Source organism: Mixophyes fleayi, chromosome 7 (assembly GCF_038048845.1).
Source record: "Mixophyes fleayi isolate aMixFle1 chromosome 7, aMixFle1.hap1, whole genome shotgun sequence".
Taxonomy (NCBI): Eukaryota; Metazoa; Chordata; class Amphibia; order Anura; family Limnodynastidae; genus Mixophyes; species Mixophyes fleayi.
In genome coordinates this window covers 52267288-52274897 of record NC_134408.1, presented here as the reverse complement: position 1 = coordinate 52274897, position 7610 = coordinate 52267288, and the positions used below count along the sequence as shown (strand labels likewise).

Below are 7610 nucleotides of genomic sequence, written 5' to 3'. Positions count from 1 at the left end.
ACCGCCCACTTTTGGTGTTTTGGGTTTTGGGTTCTGATTAGCTTGAGGTTTTGGGTTCTGATTTGTTTTGCCAAAATACCCCACAAAAGGTTTTGGTTCTGATTTTGGGTTTTGGGTTCTGATTTGTTTTAAAAAAAGCATAAAAAGTGCTAAAATCCATTTTTTTTGTTTTTTTTCACTCCTACACTATTATTAACCTCAATAACATTCATTTCCACTCATTTCCAGTCTATTCTGAACACCTCACAATATTGTTTTTAGGCCAAAAGGTTGCACCGAGGTAGCTGGATGACTAAGCTAAGCGACACAAGTGGGAGGCACAAACACGTGGCAGTATCAGTGGACTTAAACAGCAGTACCACTGGACTTATACGGCAGGATCAGTGCCTTGCTTGCAGTCTCCTAGGTAACGCAAATAATCTGTACAAATATGCACACAGGGGCATGGCCAGTAAAATATGGAACACATACTTTATGGATAAACAATGTCACTACACTTTATGCCGAGAAGCTAACCAAATAGTTTTCTCCATACAAGATACTCCCAACTATTCACTGAAATACCTAGCTTTTATCACCACGTAAATGAACTAGGGATGTGCACCGGCCACTTTTGGTGTCTCGTGTTTTGTGTTTTGAATTCGGATTTGCTTGAGGTTTTGGGTTCGGATTTGTTTCGCAAAACACCTGACGAAAGGTTTTGGTTCGGATTTAAGGTTTTGGATTCGGATTTATTTTGAAAAAAACATAAAAAGTGCTAAAAAACAGTTTTATGGTTTTTTTTTTCACTCCTACGTTATTATTAACCTCAATAAAATTCAATAACAATCATTTCCACTAATTTCCAGTCTATTCTGAACACCTCACAATATTGTTTTTAGGCCAAAAGGTTGCACCGAGGTAGCTTGAGCACATAATGCCATAAAAAGAGGTACAAGATGGAATTGTTCTGGGCCCTCCCTCCCACCCCTCGCGAGATTCGACGCGAGACTTGGACGACAGAGCCTCGATTTCATTTTTTTGCCCGCCGGAAATATCCGAACAGTGCTCAGATCCCGTTCGGATCCGCACTGTTCGGGTGGGCTCGGATTAGCTGAATCCGAGCCCGCTCATCTCTAAAATGAACTCAGCAGTCAGATCCATAATAAAGTGTGTCATCACACAAGTCAGGTTCGGGATAGACTCATCACAGTTCAGGTAAATTTAACATGTCCAAACAGATCATTGTGTATCTGTAGTTCTGTCTTGTTTTTAATGTGATTTTTGTGTTTATTAAGACATGAATTGAACATGACAAGTGTATATGTGCGAATGAGCCCTAAAATCACATATAAAGAGATTACAGATCTGTGTTTAAAGCTTCCCTACAATCTTACATTACAAGAGCAGTGTTATGGTTAGAATTTGGATTTCACAAATGCTTTCCTTTTAGTAAATTTACCTCCTTTAAATGTAGTGCTAAAATGACATTGCTTTTATAACCTGTTTGTGTAAAATGTTGTTTTAAGAAAATAAAAAAGGGTTTCTAACTTTCTCAGAGCTTCACATTTATATAATTTGTTTGGTCATTGAACCATCCTGGGATCTCCACCCGGCAGCAGTACGTTCCTTCATCCTCCTCAGTCACCCCAGTGATGGTCAGGGACACGTCCCCCTGTGATATGTTCCCCAATAACTGGTATCTGTCAGATTTCCTCCAGGTCACCCTGCTGCCGTCTGTCCAGATGATCACATTGTTAAACTTAGAGGATGGACAGCTGCCCCGTCCCCAGCACATTGTAGTTGTACCACCACTGACAGAATATGTGCAGTGTAATGTCAGGTTACCAATATTTGTCAAGGTGATAGCGCACTACGGGCTATATTAGGTTCAGCAGCGGAATAACAGGATAGTCCAGCCTGGGAGCATAAGTGAATACAGAATATTCTGCACTTGAATCTAAATTGTGGATGTAAAATAAATTGGAAACTAAAATATGACCCTAATGTATAAGGGAAAAAAACCTTTATCAAGGGTTTGATAAAAACATGGGTAGACAACATCAATATAAACCTGCAGTACCGAACAAAAACAAACACTGCTAATGCTTTCAAGATGTAAAAAGATGAGCAAAGCCAAAACAAGCAGCACAGAGAAATCCCTGGGACAGCCAGGGACCTTACCCCCTGCTGACCTCAAATCTATTAAAGTAAACTGCACGTACATGGACTTCCAGTTTCCCTATAGAAATATCTGAAATAATAAGAGGATTTGCATACTTCTTTCCTATAATGTGTTATATGTGATGCTTAGAATTATATATATATATATATATATATATATATATATATATATATATATATATATATATATATATATATATATTTGCAGATAGGGTCTGCTTTTGTTTTTTTCTTTATTTTTGCACAATGGCAAACACTTCAAACAGGGATAACTGTCTATACTATAGTGACTTAGCTGCAGGTATGAGATTCAACAGGGATTCCCACTTCAAAGGCAGCGATGAACTATACTTCTCATCAGTTCTGATGCTACATTCTACTTCTCCCATCTCTCCATGAAACATTTTCCGTTTTACCCCTCCACCGAGGAGCCCAGGTCAAGCCATCACATGCCTCGACAAAATCAGCATATTAAACAGGGGATAGCTTAATTAATCTTACAGACCTTGACACCAAGCATTAAGCAGCAATTATACATTCACTGTAGGCTGTGAACAGTTGACTTCACTAGGAGCTGCTGCCAGACCTGAGCGGGGAATTTATGCGATCCAAGTCTTGCGAGATCCGACGCGAGACTTGGACGTCAGAGCCTCATTTTGAGTTAGTTTTTCCGCCAGAAATACCCGAACAGTGCTCGGATCCCGTCGGATCCGCACTGTTCGGTTGGCCTCGGATTAGCGCAATCCGAGCCCGCTCATCTCTAATTTATTTGTGAGTGTTTTAAAAGAATGAAGCAGTTTATGAACAGTTTAGTGCTGTTTTTCAGCGCTGCTGCTCTAACTGCTATTTGGATTTAAACATGACCCTGAGTTTTCTTAAGTTTAAGCAAGAAGTTAAGATAAAACTCACAGCATTTCTCCTTAACTATCCGACGGATCTTCGTGCGGATCTCCACCCATTCTCCTCTCATTCCCATGCCTTTTTTCTTAAGTGTAGAAATTCTTCTTAAGTGCACTTGAGGAGGATTTTCACCTTAATTTAAGAAACTCTTAGCATACGCAATGGATTTTCCTTCTTATATCCCTTTTCTGTGCATGCGCAGAGAAGATATTCGTATTATCCGCAAAAAAACAACAGATCTGATCGCTAATGAATCAGGCCCAGCGTGCTAATCACAACCGCACAGTAAACAAATATTAATGAATTTAGCCAACTTCATCCAATTATTTGTCTTCAACAGCTGTGTCCTGCTCTTGTAAATAAAAAATGATTCCCAAAGTTTAAAATCATCATATGCTAATATAAAATCTATACCTCTAAGATTAAAAAGTATTTTCTTTTCAGACAAGGTATCATCCTCTTATAATCATTCCAACCCTTTTTTATGCGGGATGGAGATATAAACTACCTGTATTCAAACTAGCAGCCATGTATATTCTTCCTCCCATTTCAAATTTTCTAAATGCTGTATAATATTAATTGAATCCCCAGTATAGATTGGACGTTTTTCACATAGGACTGTAATAAGATATCTACATAGTGGAAAATGTTGGACGTGAGAGAATAAATCCCTGAAATTACTGATCTGCCAGGGGAACATTCCAATTTTATATGCACCTTTGGAATGTAATAGAGGATAGGTAATGTTGGATGCTTCTTATACAAACAATTAAATATTACCCATTCCTTTATAGCCTCCATCAATATCTCATACAACTAATTTTTAAATTCATCAGTTGGGTCCTTGGCTAACACTTTATATGTGTTAATATAACCTAACAGATTTGAGTCTTCCTTCATAAAGTCACCTGTGTTCTGTACTACCGCCCCCATTGCTGGCTGCTCTAATAGCAATGAAATTTTCTTTACTTAAACTCTTTAGGGCTTTTTTTTCTTCCCGACTTCAGGTATTCTTATACTTTTCCTGATTGGTGCTAAATTTAGCAAACTCGTCCATAGCATTTTGTGCCCAGGTATTATATGTAAATTAGTTTTTGTTTTTTTTCCAAAAATATTTTTATTTTTATTGATTCTGTTATTGATAAATTGATGTTCAGTAGATGAAGAGTAGAAGGGAATCTGTGGTCTATTTATTTTAGTTTTAGGAATATTACACATAACTTACCAGCATAAAGTAATGTATTAATTTATGTTCTGCATAAAAATAGACTTTCACTTAAGCACAATGTGCCTGATTCATTAACAAATGCAAAATTAACTTAAAGTGATTTTTAAAAAAAAATAAAAATGCACATACATTGGGTTTACAGAATTCTGTTTTCAACAAGGAGCGAATCTGAAGATCTATTAATAAATATGGGTTTAGGCTCACTCTGCTCTATTAGACAAGACACTGCAGAATACGTCTAACACATATGTAGAATATAAAGTAACAAAGAACATACAGAAAAAAACAAAAAAAATGAATGTCACCTGTTAAAAAAAATGCACTAATGACAAAAAATAAAATATATTTTTTTCTCCTAAAATACATTTATGATGTTTTAATGTCTACTGTACATAAAATACATCTGCACTATTTCTCCTGATTGCAAACACATGTTCCAACTTACATACACAGCCGTCATCACTAGTAAGCAGCACTTACACGAGACCTGTAGCTGGTGCAAGTGATACGACTGAAAATCACATACCTTTGAGATGCCCAAAGCTTGAGTCAGATGCTGCTATGTCCACTCAAGCTTGGCATGCCGTTACATTACATTGACTATATGCATATGCCCATTCCCCTGTCTGTACCACCCCTGAAATCGTAAGCTGTAGCAAGTGTCCTTTGTGCTCAAAGATGAATTGGTAACTGCTGCATTACGAGGGTTATGGTTCGATTCTGTGCATGAGCAGAGTAATTGTGTGCATTATGCGCAGCATATTGCCATTTATGCTCCTTAATAAATTAGGCTAAATAAGAGTAATATAGTAGTTTTTTCGTTTGAGTCATCATGCACCCATTTTTGCATGAATGTGCCTGTTTAGATGGGTAACAGCATGGCTTAGTAGAATAGGATGGAGTCTACTGCAGGCATGTAATATTTACCTGTTTTTAATGATAAGAGTCAGAAAGATTGGGATCCTCCATGCTAAGTCTTTGCTAAAAGTACTTATAGAATATGTTTTGCATCCACGTGCAAAAATTAGATTTAATATTGTGGGATGACATTTAAATTAGCTTCAATGGTGTTCCCAGGTTAGTGGGAGACTTCCAAAAAGACTTATATTTTACCCATTTTTTGGTGGAGGCATTTTTTCAGCCTAGACTTTCATTGACATTTGTTTACCTCTTGCATGTATATATGATGCAGGATATTTTTGGATAGGAAATAACAAAATAAAATGCACAAATGTGATATTTAAAGTAAAGACAGTCCCCTTACTCTCATGGGTAATTTAAAATATAATTGTTCTCAAACAAACAGTATTTTATAATACAAAACAGAAAAGTTGAAATTATTATTATTATCATAGATTTGTAAGGTGCCACAGTACTCCGTAGCGGAGGGGAAAACAGTATATACATAAAACAGATACATACAAGGTAGACAAAATAAATGCAGACATGAAAACAAAGGGTATGAAGGACCCTGCTTATTAGAGAGCTTACATTATGTGGAAGATGGAACAGCTGAAACAAGAGGAGCAAATGTGGTTCAGAGTGGAGATTGGGACAGCTGTGAGGGTGCATTAGTGTGAATAGTGTTATCGGGGATAAGGTCACCTCTAAAATAAAGAGATAAGGATTTCAAATAGCGGCTAAAGATTTGAAGGCTTTGTGAAAGTCTGATCGTGGTAGAGAATTCCATAAGTGGGGAGCAGCACAGAAGAAGTCTTGTAGGCAGGAGTGAGAGGTGGTTACCAGAGATGAGACAAGGTGCAGGTCAGAGGTAAATCTAAGAGGGGGGGGAGTATTTTGATATGAGATTTGAGATGTATGCAGGGGCAGTGTTGTTGAGCAGATGTGGAGTGGTGAGAGAGGAAACATCAGTCTTTCAGCAGTATTTAGGATAGATTGAAGTGTGGCTATATGGGAACAGGAATGCCAAATAACAGGAGGTTACAATAGTCAAGACCAGAGATGATGAGAGAATAGATAAGAGTTTTGATAGTATGTTGAGTAAGAAAAGGGAATAGTCTGGCAATGATTTTAAGGTGGAGTGGACATGACTGGGAGAGGCTCTGGATATGAGGAATAAAGCAGAGGGCAGAGTCAATTGTAACACCAAGGCAACGGGCTTGGGAGACTGAGGAAATTGTGATGTTATTGACAGTGAGGGAGATTTGAGGGCAGATGGGGACTCTGGCAGGAGGGAAGATTATAAGCTCTGTTTTGGACATGTTGAGCTTTAGGTAGCGTTGGGACATCCATGTGGATATAGTAGAAAGACAGTTGGTTACACATTATAGTACAGAAGGAAAGAGGTCATGGGAAGAGATATAGATTTGGGTGTTTTCACCATAGAGGTGGTATTGGAGGCTGAATGAGCGAATTACTGCCCCAAGAGAAGAAGTATATAATGAAAAAATTAAATTGCCAAGAACAGAGCTTTGTGGGATCCCAACAGATAGTAAGAGTGGAGTAGAGGATGTGCCAGAGGTGGAAACACTAAAGGAGTGGTTTGATAAGTAGGAAGTGAACCAGGAAAGAACTGTGTCACTAAGGCTAATGGAGTGAAGTATGTGTAGAAGAAAAGGGTGATCAACAGTGTCAAAAGCAGCAGATAGGTCCAGGAGAATGAGTATAGAGAAATGACCCTTAGACTTCGCAGTAAGCTGATCATTGATTACTTTTGTGAGAGCAGTTTCAGTAGAATGTTGGGGGAGGAAGTCTGACTACTGAGAGTTGAGAATAAAATAAGAGGAGAGAAAGTGAGACAGGCATTTGTACATTAATTGCTCAAGTAGTTTAGAGGCAAAAAGGCGGAGAAAAATAGGGTGGTAGTTGGAGAGAAAGGCTGGATCAAGAGATGGTTTCTTTAGAATTGGTGAGATGAGCGCATGTTTAAAGGAGGATGGAAATGTGCCAGTGGAGAAATAAAGTAAGTCTGTGGCAATTTAAGTACTTATGGCCTGCACATTTTCCCCTGGAACTACAATCCTTGAAATTACAAAAGTTGCTTCCAAGTGGCACTCATATTTAATATTATAAGTTAGGCATTCCAATCTTCAATGAGAAAAAGGGACAATAACACTCCAAGCAAGATATATATTAACTAAACAAATGAGTGAAGTGTAACAAAACAGAAGTGTATATGTTTCAGTGTTAATGGAAAGGACAGTCAATAATGATTGCTCTTCCTTTGACACTCATCCTAGGTAATAAAGAGCCCAGTTCTAAATATTCTAGGGCTTGAACAAATATGTATGCAAATGTCATCAAAAGAAAATGTAGTAGGTTTGGTTAGTGTCACACTTAATGAATATTATTCATGTAT

The 7610-nt window shown here is 37.8% G+C and overlaps 1 non-coding gene across 1 annotated transcript; it reads right to left on the bottom strand.

The window, feature by feature from the left end:
- Nucleotides 1-1123: 1123 nt before the first annotated feature.
- On the bottom strand, nt 1124-1195 carry LOC142098731 (small nucleolar RNA SNORD50). The gene has a single exon (XR_012678406.1). It is a non-coding gene; the product is annotated as a small nucleolar RNA SNORD50 (small nucleolar RNA).
- Nucleotides 1196-7610: the final 6415 nt, after the last annotated feature.